The sequence below is a fragment of the Bufo bufo genome, chromosome 6 (genome assembly GCF_905171765.1).
Source record: "Bufo bufo chromosome 6, aBufBuf1.1, whole genome shotgun sequence".
Lineage (NCBI taxonomy): Eukaryota > Metazoa > Chordata > Amphibia > Anura > Bufonidae > Bufo > Bufo bufo.
Window position 1 is genome coordinate 94235924 of NC_053394.1, and position 17208 is coordinate 94253131.

The window sequence follows — 17208 nt, forward strand, 5'->3', positions numbered from 1 at the left end:
GCTGCTTGTGAGACGTGCGCTCACGCTAAGGTCCCTCGTTCACGGCCTTCAGGTTCCCTTCTCCCGTTACCCATACCTTCCCGTCCTTGGACACACCTGTCCATGGACTTTATCACGGATCTTCCTCGTTTCTCAGGGAAGTCAGTGATCCTGGTGGTGGTGGACCGTTTTAGCAAGATGGCTCATTTCGTACCTTTCCCTGGTTTACCCAATGCTAAAACGTTGGCGCAAGCTTTTGTCGACCATATTGTTAAGTTGCATGGCATTCCCTCTGATATTGTTTCCGATAGAGGCACGCAGTTTGTGTCCAGATTCTAGAAGGCTTTCTGTTCTCGCCTGGGGGTTCGGCTGTCCTTCTCTTCTGCTTTTCACCCGCAGTCGAATGGTCAGACTGAGCGCCTCAATCAGAATCTGGAGACATATTTGCGCTGTTTTGTGGCAGAGAATCAGGAGGATTGGTGTTCATTTCTCCCTCTTGCTGAGTTTGCTCTGAACAACCGTCGTCAGGAATCTTCTGATAAGTCACCATTCTTTGGTGCATATGGGTTCCATCCGCAGTTTGGGGCATTCTCGGGAGGGGCTCCTTCTGGTTTACCTGAGGAGGAGAGATTTTCCTCGTCTTTGTCTACCATTTGGCAAAAGATTCAGAGTAATCTTAGAAAGATGAGTGAGAAGTATAAGCGTGTGGCTGATAAGAGACGTGTGCCTGGTCCGGACCTGAATGTGGGTGATCTGGTGTGGTTGTCTACAAGAAATATTAAACTGAAGGTTCCCTCCTGGAAATTGGGTCCCAAGTTTATTGGGCCTTATAAAATCTTGTCAGTCATCAATCCTGTTGCCTTCCGTCTTGATCTTCCACGGGTTTGGAAGATACATAATGTATTTCACAGATCTCGCTTAAAACCATATGTCCAGCCCACGGTACCCTCCTCTTTGCCTCCTCCTCCGATTTTGGTTGATGGCAATCTGGAGTTTGAGGTTTCCAGAATTGTGGACTCTCGCATTGTCCGCGGTTCTCTTCAGTACCTCGTTCATTGGAGGGGTTATGGTCCTGAGGAGAGGATGTGGGTTCCGGTGTCGGACATTAAAGCCACTCGCCTCATCAGGGCATTTCATAGGGCTCATCCTGAGAAGGTGGGTCCTGGGTGTCCGGAGTCCACCCGTAGAGGGGGGGGGGGGGTACTGTCACTACCAGAGCTTTGAGACGTTCTCACAGCTCTGTTTCTCCACCCCTGTGATGATGTCACTACCAGAGCTTGGAGGAGTTCTCACTGCTCTGTTTCTCCGCCCCTGGGATGAGGTCATTACTTTCTGTTTCCTTCCTTCCAGCTGTTCCTCCTATGTTTGATTTCTCTGCCTTTTAATCACCCCTCCTCCTTTTGTAGAGTGTGGATTATATTTCTCATTTGAGTTGTAGCGCTTGCTTGAGTATCTTCACTTGTATGCTATCTTTTCACTGGACCTTTGTTCTGCTGCAGCAAGTACTCCGGATATTGCCACCTGTCTTTGGATCCGTCTTCTCTGCTGCCGCAGCACCTTCAGCTAAGTGTGCAGACATTGTAGTGCATCTGTTTGTTTTCTGACCGGATCCAAGGCGACCACGGTTCCCTCCATATACTGAGCAGGGCACCGGTGGCCGTGCCCCTTCCACTATTGTAGGGGTTACAGTGGTCATCAGTCTTAGGTACGCGGGCATGCCTCGTTCCACCATTAGGATCCGGGTATGTGCTTAGCAGCATAGGGAAAGCTTTGAGGGTCTGACAGGGGTCACCCTTTATCCTCCCTAGGTTGGGTCCGGTCAGTAGCTAATTCACTGTGTATGCTCTAGTTGCTCACTTACAGCCGTGACAGTTATATTGGTTTCACTGGTAAAAATAAATAATTGAAATGGGTATATATTTGTTTTTTGTTAAGTTGCCTAATAATTATGCACAGTAATCGTCACCTGCACACACAGATATCCCCCTAAAATAGCTAAAACTAAAAACAAACTAAAAACTACTTCCAAAAATATTCAGCTTTGATATTAATGAGTTTTTTGGGTTCATTGAGAACATGGTTGTTGTTCAATAATAAAATTAATCCTCAAAAATACAACTTGCCTAATAATTCTGCACTCCCTGTATAAACTCCTTAGTTTGGGATCAAGCCAGTCGCTCGTTTATTTATATGTTCCAGCTATCTGCTAACTTCATCCGTGACAGCAATACTACACAAAAATAACACATACAGACTGACCCTAGGGATTAAAATACAAGTTGGGCCCACAGCCCTCCACATAGAAATGGCACCATTTATTTTTCATTTTATGACTTTAATCTCCCACTTATGAACTATATAACACAATATAATTTACAATGTCAGAAATGTAAGACACTCAAATCTTCTAGGTTCCACTGTGATTGGCAATGTATAGAAGGGTAATCAAAATGTTTGGGAAAAACTAGTTGGTCATGAAAATAACATCATCCCTTTAAATCCATGGGTTAAATTATTTCACCATTTTGTAAAAGAAATAAAAACTGATATAATGGATGTGATAGATATAACAAATCTGATACAGATTTTTAGCTAAAAAAAGTATATTAAAAGGGCTTTCTAGGACTTAGGATAGACCATCAATATCAGATTGGTGGGGTTATTACTCCCAGCACCCCTTCCAATCAGCTGTTTGAAGATGCCGGGGTAAACTATATAGAGATGGGAGACAAAATAATGCAAATTAGGGACCAAGATTCTTTGCTATGATAAAAACAGGAGGAGGTTAATTGTTAGACAAATGGGCCAATGTCACTTGATGCAAGAGAGAAACAAAGGTGAAGATTAGTGATGGACGAACATCGGCTGGGACGGTTCGCGAACGCGATCAAATGTTCGCGGCGGGCCCCATTCACTTTAAAAGCAGGCGAACCTGGAATACCTTCAGGTCATATTTGCAGCCACCAAATACTTACTAGAAGTGCACAAATAGTCTTACAACATGGACAGTGACATACGAGATGTATTATTCGAATTTGCGATCTCTATTCATTATTTTTTTCAATGCGAAATATCGGCAATGTAATTTTCACCTATGCGCAAAATAGGCGCGCCCTACTACAGCAACTTGGTTTCTACCAGACCGAAGTTGGATGCGATCAGAAAAGATAGTTGGCAACAATTTTCACAACGTTGAGGAAGAATTTCTGATCACTGTGTATTTGATTACATTTCACATGCATGTTATAACCATCGCTGTATATGCAGATCGAGTGTTTAAAAAAGCGCCATTGCGAAAATTCCTAATGATGCGATTTATTTTTCCGCGGTACACACAACTTCACATTTTATAAGGTCTCATGAGATATTAGTGATTGGTGCACTAAGTATTGTTGTGAGAACTTGCCACTCCAGTACAGGCACCAAAAAATAGGCAATAGGCATTCACCTGACAGCACACAACTTTGTAGGATTCTGTGGCTGGAGGGACATTAGGCGGTCACAGGATAAAAATGTAACTGTCGGCCAGTACAGGCCACAAAAATTAGCCAATAGGCGTTCACCTGACAGCAAAGAACTTTGGATTCTGTGGCTGGAGGTGCATTAGGCGGTCACAGGATAAATATGTAACTGTCGGCCAGTACAGGCCCCAAAAATAAGCCAATAGGTATTCACCTGACTGCAAAGAACTTTGGATTCTGTGGCTGGAGGTACATTAGGCGGTCAAAGGATAAATATGTAACTGTAAGCCAGTACAGGCCCCAAAAATTAGCCAATAGGCATTCACCTGACAGCAAAGAACGTTGGATTCTGTGGCTGGAGGTACATTAGACGGTCACAGGATAAATATGTAACTGTCGGCCAGTACAGACCCCAAAAATTAGGCATTCAACGGACATAAAAGGCCTTTTATGCTGCTGTATTTAGCTAAGATAGGGACCATGATTTGTTCTGGGTGGTGGCGGAAATTTGTGGGCTGTCATGAGGAAATTCAATCAAACATGGTCGACTCGTCACATGTGTTGAATTCCTCCGAGATCCATGCCTCATTCATTTTTAGCTAGGCAAGTGCGCTTATCGGTCACGATCCCCCCTGCTGCGCTGAACATTCTTTCGGACAGGACACTGGACAAGGGGCAAGCCAACAGTTCCATGGCGAATTGTGCCAGCTCTGCCCACAGGTCAAGCCTGCACACCCAGTAGTCCAGGGGTTCATCGCTTCTCAGAGCGTCCACATTGGCCGTTAACCCGATGTAGTCAGACACCTGTTGGTCTAGGCGTTCCCTGAGGCTGGATCCGGAGGACGGCTGTCGATGTGTTGGCTGCAAGAATGATCTCATATCCGAAGTTACCAACACATCTTCAAACTGCGCTCTTCTTCCATGCGCTGTTGGATTGGTACCCGCAACTGTTTCTCTGTGAGTGGAAATTCCTCTGCCAGAGCCCCCAAAAGCAGAATGCAGCATTTCTCGAAGCAAGGCCTGGAAGTGCTGCATTCTGACAGCCCTCTGTGATGGTGGTAACATTTCTGCCATTTTGTGTTTGTACAGGGGGTCTAAGTACGTTGCCACCCAGTACTGGTCCTTGCCCTTTATGCTTTTTATACGGGTGTCCCTCTTCAAACACTGGAGCATGAAGGCCCCCATTTGCACTAAACTGGAAACGGTGGAGTGGCCTGGCTCCTACTCATCATTCAGGATAATGTTGTCCTCGTTCTCCTCCCCCCATCCACGGACAACACCAGGGATCCCATAAACGTTTAAAGCATGCTCTTCTTGCTCCTCCTCCGCCCCGTCACCATCCTCCTCTGACTCCTTTTAAGACTCCTGTTGTTCACTTGTCTCAGAAGGAGTAGCTCCCCCGGGGAATTCATCCAGCATTGCGACTTCCTCATCTTCCTGCTCCTGCTCCTCGACGGCTTGATCAATGACACGACGCAATGCACGCTCCAGAAAGAAGGCGTAAGGTACGATGTCACTGATGGTGCCCTGGCTGCAACTGACTAGTTTGGTGATCTCATCAAATGGCCTCAGAAGTCTGCATGCGTCGCGCATGAGCAGCCACTTGCGCCGTTAAAAAAAATACAAGCTCCCAGAACCTGTCCTGCCACAGAGTTCATACAGGTAGTCATTAACTGCACATTTCTGCTGGAGCAGCCTATCAAGCATATACAACGTGCAGTTCCATCGTGTCGGGCAGTCACAAATCAGACGTCTGACGGGCAGGTGGTGTCGCCGCTGAACGTCAGCAAGGTGAGCCATGGCCGTGTAAGATCTAAAATGGCCAGAAATTTTCCTGGCTTGCCGCAAGACGTCCTGGACCCCGGGTTATTTGGCAACGAATCGCTGCACAACTAAGTTCAGGATGTGTGCTATGCACGGCACGTGTGTCATTTGTTTCAGCATGCTCTGCAGATTGGAACCGTTGTCACACAGCACTTTACCAACTGTCAAATTGAGTGGGGTTAGCCACTGATCTGCCTGTGACCGCAAAGCTGAAAGGAGTGCAGGACCGGTATGGCTCTTGGCTTCCAGGCACAACAGACGCAGCACAGCATGGCAACGTCTCACCTGGCACGTCGAATAGGTTCTGGGGATCTTGGGGGGCGCAGCGGAAGAGGCGGTAGCAGCGGAAAAGGAGGAGTCAGCCGAGGAGGAGAGGGAGGATGGAGTAGGAGGAGAAGAAGAAGAGGCAGGCCTGCATGCAATACGTGGCGGTAACACCAAATCTACATGGGTGCCACGGGTTGCATGCTTGACAGCCGTCAGAAGGTTCCCCCAGTGGGCAGTAAAATGTACCTTCCCTTCCCGTGTTTGCTAGACCACGTGTCTGTGGTCAGATGTATCTTGGCACCGACACTGTGTGCCAAAGATACATTCACTTGCCGCTGAACATTGGCCATATAGCTCTGGGATGCCCTTCTAGGAGAAATATTTCCTTCCGGGGACCTTCCATTGCGGTGTTCCAATGGCCACAAATTTTCTAAAGGCCTCCAAGTCCACCAGTTTATATGGCAGTAGTTGGCGTGCTAGCAGCTCTGACAAGCCAGCGGTCAGCCTTTGGGCAAGAGGGTTATCCGGCGTCATCATCTTTTTTCGCTCGAACATTTGGGGCAAGGAAGCCTGCCTTTTGCCAGATGAACGTGACGACGGCACAGTGGAAGGTGGAGTGGGGTATAACTGGAAGTAGATAGGAGAAGGAGAAGAGGCAGGACAGTGAGCGCCAGGAGTGTGGCTTTGTGGGTTCTGACGGTGTTGCTCCCACTGGGCTCGGTGATGGGAGGCCAGGTGCCTTATTAAGGCAGTCGTCCCTAGGTGAGTGTTGGGCTTACCGCGACTTATTTGTTGACAGCACAGGCTGCAGATGGCAACACTATTGTCAACAGCGGACACATTAAAAAAGCCCACACTGCGGAGCCATGTGCCGGCATCCTGGGAGCATCAGATGTGACCGTGCATGGTGGATGTTTCGTTCCAGATACATTAGCAGTCTGCTTTTTGCCTCCTGTGCACTGCTGCTCCGTCTCTCCCTCTGAACTCCCCTCCTCTTCCTCTCTTGTGGGCACCCACGTGACGTCCATCGACACGTCATCATCGGATTCGTCACGTTCACCACCACTGACATTAGAGATCTCGGAGTAGGCAGCAACAGCGGGGACCACCCAAATTGGGCTGATCTGGGTACTGTCGTCAGACTGCTGGGTGGCGACAGTTGATACCTCCTCTTCCTGATCCGATGCCAAGAATGGCTGCGCATCGGTAAGGTCTTGGAATGTATGGAAAAATTATTCCTCTGACTCAAGCGGAGGGGATATGGTGGTGTCTTTGGGGGTGGACACAGCAGAGAGTGAAGAGGGTGCAGATAGAGAGGATGAGGAGAGTGCAGAAGCGGAAGGCTGAGTGAGCCACTCAACCAAGTCTGGTGCGTCCTTTGACGTAATCGCATGCACCTTCTGCAACTTCCCACTTAGGCTTCGGCCCGACCCCTACCACCCCTGCGGAATGGCCTGCCTTTTCCTCTGCCTGTCATTTTCAAAATGACCCTGTGACAAAAGTCCCTATAGAAGAGCAGTATTTGTGGAAGAAGGTATATCACACCCCTGCCTCAATCAGTTTTTTGGGGGGGCAACTGGTAAATCACACCAGTAGAAATTATTGGTTTTAATAGTGGTTTCAATAGTGTTTGTCACTCTGTGTAGATGCGGTAACGCAGCAAAACCGCAGACAAATGCTGCACTACCTAAATGCACTATATAAAAAGTATATTATTGGTAAAATGGTATATCACACCCCTGCTTCAGGGCTGTCTTTAAAAAGGGGCACAAGGGGCAGCTGTCCCGGGCCCAGTTGCTCCTGGGGAGCCCAAGGCATCTGCCTCTTGAGCCCTGCTAGCCACTGCCCCGGGTGTCAGGTTGTCAGTTACACAGGGGGGTGCTGCCATGCCATGCCTGCTGGCACTCCAGGTAGCGAACTGTGAGAGCTGTGATTCTCTTAGGAGAAAGGACCTTAGATGACATCATCACCATGTGACCAGTAACCTAGCAATATTACTGATCACATGGCTATGAGGTCATCAAAGGTCCTTTCTTTCTACCAGGAGTGTTGCTGCAGGAGAAGTTTGCCTTAACTGTGGAGCTTTTTTTGTGAAGATTACATCAGGAAAAGGTGACATGGGCTGTTATGCTTTATACTGTGGGGGCTGTATATTTTGGGGTGCTGTATACTGTGGGGTGCTATACTGCTCTACTGTATACTGTGGGGTGCTGTATACTGGGGGGTGCTATACTGCTCTACTGTATACTGTGGGGTGCTGTATTCTGTATAGTTTGGACAGATCCGTTCTTCTGCCCATAGAATTGTATTATGACGGAATGCAAAACGGAAGCCTTTAAAAAGCATTCCGTTTGCTTTCCGTCCTAATAGAAGTCTATGGGAATCAAAACGGATACGTCTGGGTCCCGTTATGCAAGACGGAAAACAAAGTCCTGTAAACAGGACTTTGTTTTCTGTCTTGCATAACAGGACCCAGACGGATCCGTTATGCTTTCCCATAGACTTCTATTAGGACGGAAAGCAAACGGAATGCCTTTTAAAGGCTTCCGTTTTGCATTCTGTCTGGGCATTCGGTTATTTTCCGTTATAACGGAAAGCCATAACAGAATTCCTAACGCTAGTGTGAACTCACCCTAAGGTCCCTTGCAGACGAGTGTGTCCGGATAAGGTCCGGATGCGTTGCAGAAAAACTGCGCGAGTAGGTACGCAATTGCAGTCAGTTTTGACTGCGATTGCGTTCCGTTGTTCAGTTTTTATCGCGCTGGTGCAATGTGTTTTGCACGCGCGTGATAAAAATCCGACTGTGGTACCCAGACCCGAACTTCTTCTCAGAAGTTCAGGTTTGGGTTCAAGGTTGACTAGATTGTATTATTTTCCCTTATAACATGGTTAAAAGGGAAAATAATAGCATTCTGAATACAAAATGCATAGTAAAATAGGGCTGGGTGCTAGGTGACGATCGGGATGGGGACCCGATCATTATTATTTTCCCTTATAACATCGTTATAAGGGAAAATAATAGCATTCTGAATACAGAATGCATAGTACAATAGGGCTGGAGGGGTTAAAAAAAAATATATATTTTAACTCCCCTTAATCCACTTGTTCAAGCAGCCGGCATCTCTTCTGTCTTCATCTGTGAGGAAAAGGACCTTTGATGATGTCACTACACTCATCACATGGTCATTCACATAATCCATCACCATGGTGATGGATCATGTGATGAGCGTAGTGACGTCACCACAGGTCCTTTACCCAGGTCCTGAAGAAAGAAGACAGAAGAGATGCCAGCTGCGCGAACAAGTGGATTAAGGTGAGTTAATATATATATATTTTTTTTAACCCCTCCAGCCCTATTGTACTATGCATTCTGTATTCAGAATGCTATTATTTTCCCTTATAACGATGTTATAAGGGAAAATAATAATGATCGGGTCCCCATCCCGATCGTCACCTAGCAACCGTGCGTGAAAATCACACCGCATCCGCACTTGCTTGTGGATGCTTGCGATTTTCACGCAACCCCATTCATTTCTATGGGGCCTGCGTTACGAGAAAAACGCACAAAGAGGAGCATGCTGCAATTTTCACACAACGCACAAGTGATGCGTGAAAATCACCGCTCATGTGCACAGCCCCATAGAAATGAATGGGTCCGGATTCAGTGCGGGTGCAATGCGCTCACCTCACGCATTGCACCCGCGTGGAAATCTTGCCCATGTGAAAAGGACCATAGGCCCTTGGCAGTTCCCCAAACTTGGTCCCCCAACCAGCCGTGGGCAGACATAAGACAGACCAGGAGTGATTTAACATAGCATAGTAACATAGTACATAAGGCCGAAAAAAGACATTTGTCCATCCAGTTCGGCCTGTCATCCTGCAAGCTGATCCAGAGGAAGACAAAAAAAAAACCGGCCTATAGTTACCAGACTCTGTTTTTGGACCCTTTTTAAATATTGGCACCACATTTGCTATGCGCCAATCCTGTGGAACATTCCCTGTCAGTATAGAGTCCGCAAATATCAGAAATATATCAGAAATAAGGGTCTGGCTATGACATTACTTAATTCCCTTAGGATACCAGGGTGTATGCCATCGTGTCCTGGCGATTTGTCTATTTTAATCTTTTTAGGTCGCTGTTGTACTTCTTCCTGGGTCAGACAGGACACTTTTAATGGGGAATTTATTTTTACATTCAGCATTTCATCTGACAGTTTATTTTCCTCAGTGAATACATTGGAGAAAAAAATATTTAACAGCTTTGCTTTCTCCTCGTCGCTCTCTGCGACTCCCCCCTCATTACTTAAAGGGCCGACACCTTCAGATTTATACTTTTTAACATTTATATAATTGAAGAACATTTTAGGGTTAGTTTTACTATCTTTGGCAATTAATCTCTTTGTCTCTAGTTTGGCTGCTTTTATTTCATTTCTATAAAAAACTAGGAATTAATTATTGTACACTGAGGCACTACAAGTCTCTGCAGGGGTTAAATGAGAAGACACTACTATATCTATACAGTGTGAGGCCATGTAATATGTATTCACGTGTGTCAATTGTCGGGGATATAAAGCAAAAGGCTTTATATAAAAGAAAGGATCAAAGGAAAAATTTCTGAAGGTATTGATCCTCGAGGTGAACATATAAAACACCTCAAAAAGAGATCGTTGTTAATTGAATTATGTTGTGCAATCAGTAAATGAGGTACAAGCGTCTATGCAAAAATATAAATGATTTAAAATACCATCAAAGACTAATCAATGTGAAATTCAATAATCTGCAATGATACACAGTGATATGCAGTACCAAAAAATGTGCCACTAGATAGCACAAACACAAATACCAGTGTGTACACAGTACCTATCAGACAGAAGAATATAATACAATCCGTCTCGACCACAATTTTTAGATATAAAAACGTAATAATGTTAAAGGATAGATACGAACCCTTGGTCTGCGCAAACATTGACAAATCTCGGATAATCGGGCAGGATGGTCACACAACTTATAAATTATCAAGCCTGGTATTGATTATGGAATGAAATTATTCCAATCAGAGAGTTACCTCTGAAATCAATATTTAGGTCTTTTATTCAGTAATATGCATTTTTACTGAATAGTGACAATATTGATGTAGCACTTTTAACAACTATACATCCGCCAACAGCTGATTAATTGAAAAGTTATTTAATTTATATTAGAGATGGGACGGGGGATTCGTCGAATCCACTAATCAATCGAATCTTGCTGGAATCGTGGGATTCGTGGACTCGAATCCTGACGTCATTTCCGTAATTCGAATCCGACGAATCCCGCCGAGTAGGGCTGAAACGATTATTCGAATAACTCGATTAAATCGAGTCAAAAAATTCATCGATGCAGTTTCCCTGCATCGAGTAATCATTACATCACATGATCACGGAGCGGGAGTGAAATTAAGCGTCTCACTCACCGCTTCCGTGTGTCCTCCGGAGGCCAGAGAGGCAGGACTTTGTGTAATGCGCAGTTGCGCTCATACATCGTCATCACGCCGGCTAACGATGTGTGTCTGACGTCACGTAAGGTCCCAGTGCATGCTGGGATGAAGACGGTCTCGGACCCCATGTGTCTGCGGCTGCGCCCTCCTCACTAGTGCCAGTGCCATTAGGTAATTTAAGTTAACAGCACTAGAGGCACGCCAGGGGGGAATCGGGGGCACTGTAAATTGATATTGAAATGAAAGGCAGATGGAGAGAGAGTGGTTAATGGAGGCTGCAGGCACCACCTTGGCACGTATAAAGTTATTGGTTTAGAGAGGGGTTAAAGAACGCACCTCCAAGGTGCTTTCATTAACCCCTACAAACCAATAACTTTATACATGCCTAATGCCAAGGTGCTTACATTAACCCCTCTAAACCCAATGGGCATGTATAAAGTTATTGGTTTGGAGGGGTTAATGGAAGCACCTTGGAATTAGGCTGGCATGTATAAAGTTATTGGTTTGGAGAGGGGATAATGGAAGAACCTTGGCAATGGGCATGTATAAAGTTATTGGTTTGGAGGGGTTAATGGAAACACCTTGGCATTAGGCATGTATAAAGTTATTGGTTGGAGGGGTTAATGGGGTTAATGGAAGCACCTTGGCAATGGGCATGTATAAAGTTATTAACCCCTTCAAACCAATAACTTTATACATGCCTAATGCCAAGGTGTTTCCATTAACCCCTCCAAACCCAATGGGCATGTATAAAGTTATTGGTTTGGAGGGGTTAATGGAAGCACCTTGGCATTAGGCTGTCATGTATAAAGTTATTGGTTTGGAGAGGGGTTAATGGAAGAACCTTGGCAATGGGCATGTATAAAGTTATTGGTTTGGAGGGGTTAATGGAAACACCTTGGCATTAGGCATGTATAAAGTTACTGGTTTGAGGGGTTAATGGAAGCACCTTGGCAATGGGCATGTATAAAGTTATTAACCCCTTCAAACCAATAACTTTATACATGCCTAATGCCAAGGTGTTTCCATTAACCCCTCCAAACCAATAACTTTATACAGGGAGTGCAGAATTATTAGGCAAGTTGTATTTTTGAGGATTAATTTTATTATTGAACAACAACCATGTTCTCAATGAACCCAAAAAACCCATTAATATCAAAGCTGAATATTTTTGGAAGTAGTTTTTAGTTTGTTTTTAGTTTTAGCTATTTTAGGGAGATATCTGTGTGTGCAGGTGACTATTACTGTGCATAATTATTAGGCAACTTAACAAAAAACAAATATATACCCATTTCAATTATTTATTTTTACCAGTGAAACCAATATAACATCTCAACATTCACAAATATACATTTCTGCCATTCAAAAACAAAACAAAAACAAATCAGTGACCAATATAGCCACCTTTCTTTGCAAGGACACGCAAAAGCCTGCCATCCATGGATTCTGTCAGTGTTTTGATCTGTTCACCATCAACATTGCGTGCAGCAGCAACCACAGCCTCCCAGACACTGTTCAGAGAGGTGTACTGTTTTCCCTCCTTGTAAATCTCACATTTGATGATGGACCACAGGTTCTCAATGGGGTTCAGATCAGGTGAACAAGGAGGCCATGTCATTAGATTTTCTTCTTTTATACCCTTTCTTGCCAGCCACGCTGTGGAGTACTTGGACGCGTGTGATGGAGCATTGTCCTGCATGAAAATCATGTTTTTCTTGAAGGATGCAGACTTCTTCCTGTACCACTGCTTGAAGAAGGTGTCTTCCAGAAACTGGCAGTAGGACTGGGAGTTGAGCTTGACTCCATCCTCAACCCGAAAAGGCCCCACAAGCTCATCTTTGATGATACCAGCCCAAACCAGTACTCCACCTCCACCTTGCTGGCGTCTGAGTCGGACTGGAGCTCTCTGCCCTGTACCAATCCAGCCACGGGCCCATCCATCTGGCCCATCAAGACTCACTCTCATTTCATCAGTCCATAAAACCTTAGAAAAATCAGTCTTGAGATATTTCTTGGCCCAGTCTTGACGTTTCAGCTTGTGTGTCTTGCTCAGTGGTGGTCGTCTTTCAGCCTTTCTTACCTTGGCCATGTCTCTGAGTATTGCACACCTTGTGCTTTTGGGCACTCCAGTGATGTTGCAGCTCTGAAATATGGCCAAACTGGTGGCAAGTGGCATCTTGGCAGCTGCACGCTTGACTTTTCTCAGTTCATGGGCAGTTATTTTGCGCCTTGGTTTTTCCACACGCTTCTTGCGACCCTGTTGACTATTTTGAATGAAACGCTTGATTGTTCGATGATCACGCTTCAGAAGCTTTGCAATTTTAAGAGTGCTGCATCCCTCTGCAAGATATCTCACTATTTTTGACTTTTCTGAGCCTGTCAAGTCCTTCTTTTGACCCATTTTGCCAAAGGAAAGGAAGTTCCCTAATAATTATGCACACCTAATAAAGGGTGTTGATGTCATTAGACCACACCCCTTCTCATTACAGAGATGCACATCACCTAATATGCTTAATTGGTAGTAGGCTTTCGAGCCTATACAGCTTGGAGTAAGACAACATGCATAAAGAGGATGATGTGGTCAAAATACTCATTTGCCTAATAATTCTGCACTCCCTGTACATGACTAATGCCAAGGTAGGATTCGTAGGATTCGTAGGATTCGAAATTCGAAAGGTTCGAAAGATTCGAGAACCTTTTCGGATTCGGATTTGAAAAAAATTGGATTCGTCCCACCTCTAATTTATATCAATACTACACAAAATAAAGTTATACATTACCGAGAATGCAGATGATGTGCAGAGACTAAGGGAAGTCAGCTCTAGGGTACGATCTGGTCATTAGCATCTTTTTCCTGGGTTTTCTTTGTTTCTCTGTGTTTACCTGGTTCCCCCTTGTCTTTTTCCTGTTGCTCTTTTTGTTTCCATTCTGTCCCTCTCTCTCGTGTGTGTGTGTGGTTTATGATCACAAACTTATCAGTTAGACACACCTTCCTAGCTTGGAGTTTTCCAATCATTGTCGTCTAGGTGTGTACATATGATAATGACTGTGATGTCACTGTATTACCCAAAATGCATTTCTGCGCTTGGTGTAATGTTACTCATTTACTCCTAGGTGACACTATTGCCTAAGCTATTAGTATCATTCTATTAAGGGTTAAATATCCAAGTATGACTTTATCTCACATTCTATATACATGACCTCTGGAACCTAAATCAAAACTAGAGGGATTGATTCTGACTACCAACTTCTACCAATTAAGCACAGTCTTTTAGGCACCCTTGATGAGCCTTGTTCTGCTACACCAATGGGTGATTGATGGTTAGCTAAAATACCACATGTTTACAGATACTCATTAACAAAGTCCATATTTAAACATGTATATAGATACCAAACTGTAGAGGTAATTAGCACCAGCTGCATCCAGAGAATATTCTTCTCTCAGCCATAAATCCTAAGTCTTTTCAGACTGGTACATCAATGAGAAGAAATCTTATTAACAGCATCCTTCCCATGACCCTCTCTCGGCCATCTTTAAAATACATACATATAGCAATATGGCCTCTAATAGGTCTAATCAAATCCACTATAATTATGATATTTAGATAAATATTTTATACACTTATGAAAAAGGACAAGAAATTCCCCTCCATTACAATATAATCCATTGAAATAAAATTGGGTTATATTGGAATGTAAGTTCTTGTTCTAGGAATGTAAGTTCTTGTTTAAAATGTTAGTTACACCCAGGAAGATTCATTAAGTGAGTCAATAACTTTGAGTGTAAGTTGGTGGTGACGATAGTGTCCTCCACAATGGAATATAAGTCCGATAGATGTTGCTTCTGATTTTCCATCTTTGCATGAATAGTTATCAGGTTCCTTTTTAGCGAACCGATCTCAAGTTCCAAGATGGAATGAACATCTAATACACCGGTGGCAACGACAGCGCCTACTATGCCAAAGATTATGGCGGCTGCAATCGCAGAAATGAAACGCTTTGTTCATTGACTCGTTGAAAACTGTTTCCTGGTCAGGGTTTTTGTTGCCTGTTCCAGGATCTGTGTAATCTGTACCGACGTGTATTTGATACCACATCTTTATCTCTGGAGACTGAATCTCGTAAACGTTGAACTGTCTTTCAATGGAGATGCGTGGATCCAAACTGACGTAGATCTTCTGGGATAGAATCTTCTTATTCGTCAAGATGAATCCCGTGGTATTCTGCAGCATGATCCCAGATGAAGGGCCTGACACAGCGATCGGTTCAGCATGGAACTTCTTCCCCAAGATTAGGATGATGTAGATAACAGCATCAATCCTTGATGTCATCTAGTGCCTATAATATATTGTATGACAAATATAAGCACATACATCTCTCCACTTTTCTTTTTATCAACCCTACGATGAAAGAAGTGATACTACCATACATCTTCAATTTGGCATAGTTTTCTTTCATGAACAGAACAAGTTCTTGGTTCAGAAGTGAGTTAAGAGATAATTAGTTACAGAGGAAAAATACATGAGGATAGGTTAGTACACTCGTATGTTTATACTATACCAATCCTGGATTTCCGCATTTAGCTGGAACCTTGATATCTCTTTACTCCTCATTATCCGGTAATCCTTTCATTTGGCGAAGTTGTGACCTGCAAAGCGTCTCTGCCTACACTTATCAAAAACACATCAAACGATTTCAATTTCGGCCTCTTTGCTGTCACATCCATAACCTGTTGGAAATAACTATATGACAATATAGTGGCTTGTGATCCCGTGTCAAGTAAGCCCCTAATCGGCCCGATAAGTTCATCTTGGAGATAAGAATCAACAAAATATCGGCCTTCAACCTGAAACAAATCACATAAGAAATTAGGATGTTCACTCATCTGACGCTTTTTGAGAATTTGATCCTTTTGTAGCGATGTGACTTCTGGAGAAACCCGGACATTCCTACTGCACGTGGCAGTAGCCCCCACCTTTGGGGAAAACTGGATTATATCACAGTTTACAGACGGCGGCTCACAGATTGAGGCTGAGATGATGGGATCACTCACTGGAGAAGACACATTAGTGCACGAATCAACATGGTTAGGCTACAAAATAGACAACATGTTAGACACCTCCTTTTTGGCCTCAATTTTAGGGTCAGGAATGCTGCAAGGCAATATAGTATTAGGAATCACATTAGATTCTTCTACAACCAGCTCAATAGCCTTGCGTTGGCCTGGGCTCTGACCCCGCCCTGCATGCTTTATAGGGCTGAGCTGGGACCTGCAGCCACCCCTAAAAAAGGCTCAGGTTGTTTTTCGATGGAGACTTGGAACATCTTATTAACTATTTCAGTTAATTTAGCCACGATCTGCCAACTGATTAAACCGATCATTTGATTTGCGCACAGTTTGGTTTTGCGGTGTACCCTTACTAGAGGTGGGTGACCGACTTCTAGGTGAAGTAGAGGGTTCAGGCCTACCTTCCTTCTGTTGTCTGGGCCTGTTATTCCAGTGCCTTTATCCAGGGGGACCCCTATTGTAATATTGGGGACGGTAGTTAGATCTTTTGTCTCCATTATTATCCCCCTCTGACCTGTTGAGGCTATGAGGCTTATCCAACAGAAACTGAATGTACTTCTGGCCAAGTTGCTGGTGCGCAGTCCCTCCCCTTCGAACTGGTCGACTCTGCACCTTTCCGAGAACTGATGGCTTGTGCCAAGCCGAGGTGGAGAGTCCCAAGATGTTATTTCTTTGCTAAAAAGGCAGTACCAGCCCTGCACACGTATGTAGAACAGAAGGTGGGCCAGTCCTTGAGCCTGTCAGTGTCTGCCAAAGTGCATGGCAGCACCGACGTGTGGAGCTGTAACTACGGTCAGGGACAATACATGTCCTTTACAGCCCACTGGGTGAATGCGGTTCCTGCCACACCAGCAACTGGGCCAGGTGACGCCGCTTCTGCCTCCACGTTCTCACGCTGTTGGTCCTGCGACAATGTCCGCCTCTGCCTCCTCATCCTCCACCGTGTTCTCAGCCTCCACTGCAGGGACAATTTACAGTGCCCCTCCAGCATACCACATGTGCAGTGCACGGCGGTGTCACGCTGTTCTGCACCTCGTTTGCCTGGGCCAATGGATTCACACAGGGGATGAACAGCTCTGCATTCTTCATCAAGAAATCGAATCCTGGCTTTCTCTGCGATAACTCGAAATCGC

The 17208-nt window shown here is 44.7% G+C and overlaps 1 long non-coding RNA gene across 1 annotated transcript; it reads left to right on the plus strand.

Moving 5' to 3' along the window:
• Positions 1-3487: 3487 nt before the first annotated feature.
• On the plus strand, positions 3488-10987 carry LOC121006159. Its single transcript, XR_005780028.1, has 3 exons — positions 3488-3499; positions 8764-8767; positions 10852-10987. It is a non-coding gene; the product is annotated as an uncharacterized LOC121006159 (long non-coding RNA).
• Positions 10988-17208: the final 6221 nt, after the last annotated feature.